The sequence below is a fragment of the Monopterus albus genome, unplaced genomic scaffold (genome assembly GCF_001952655.1).
Source record: "Monopterus albus unplaced genomic scaffold, M_albus_1.0 scaffold220.1, whole genome shotgun sequence".
In the NCBI taxonomy this organism is placed as follows: Eukaryota; Metazoa; Chordata; class Actinopteri; order Synbranchiformes; family Synbranchidae; genus Monopterus; species Monopterus albus.
In genome coordinates this window covers 529,870-530,786 of record NW_018128100.1, presented here as the reverse complement: position 1 = coordinate 530,786, position 917 = coordinate 529,870, and the positions used below count along the sequence as shown (strand labels likewise).

At 38.6% G+C, this 917-nt stretch overlaps 1 long non-coding RNA gene across 1 annotated transcript in view; it reads left to right on the top strand.

The window, feature by feature from the left end:
• The first annotated feature begins 318 nt into the window (after positions 1-318).
• Positions 319-917, top strand: part of LOC109971294 (uncharacterized) — a 4,021-nt gene continuing 3,422 nt past the window's right edge. The window contains exons 1-2 of the long non-coding RNA XR_002276528.1: positions 319-383; positions 522-639. This is a non-coding gene — a long non-coding RNA (uncharacterized LOC109971294). The remainder of the gene's footprint in view (positions 384-521; positions 640-917) is intronic.

Sequence of the window (917 nt, the reverse complement as noted above, 5' to 3'; positions counted from 1 at the left end):
CCTTTGGAAACGAAATAAGTGTTACGTCCGTAACCCGGGCCGTCCCCAGCACATTGTCAGCTGGCACATGGGAGTGCATTCCAGGCGGAGAGGCACACCTGCTCCCAATGATTAGATAAGTACTGAAGGAAAGCGTTGGCGTGTCCTCGTCCCCAGATGATCTCTGGTAATCCTGGCGGTAACGTTGATTTGAGCTCTTGTCAGGATTCTATGTGATTGAACCGCTTTTCTGTTATTGAGCCTGACCTTATGTTTTTGCATTGTATGACCTCCATGACACAAACATTTGTAATGTAACTAAACTACTTGTGTAACCTGGGTTAACAGAGCCCTGGTTGAATAAAGGCCTGTTAGTAAAAGTGGCTTTGAATACAAACGAGAAGGTCAGTGGATAAATGTGCATTAAAAAAACACTACAATGTTATTTATTATTTCATGGTGTTATATTTTATTTGGGTTAAAAAAACATGTTAAAAAGTGTAAATTCATTGGGTTCAATTGTAATTTATGTTTTGAAATAGATGTCATCTAGACTTTTATTTTGAAAAGGCACGCTGCTGCCGAGAGCCATGTGACTAGTAACAGCCAACCATGTCGCGGTGACCTCTCTGGTTCAAGAGGAGGAAGATGCAGAGGCAGGTGTGACTTTAGCTGTTATAGAAGCTGTTTTTCATATCCTGAAAAAAATAAGTATTTTTGTTTATCCAACCGGTTGCTGTTACAGAGGTTTTTTTACATTGCTGAACAGGACTTGGTGAGTGACGAAAATGTATTTTATTTCTCATACAAGTAATATTATTGCAATATGTTATTCTTTTCATGGAAATAGAAAGCTAAGGTAGTGAATTTGCGTTCTATGTTAAAATTGTGAATATTATGGTGCATTTTGAGGCTAATTGAGGTACTTGCAAAAGTCA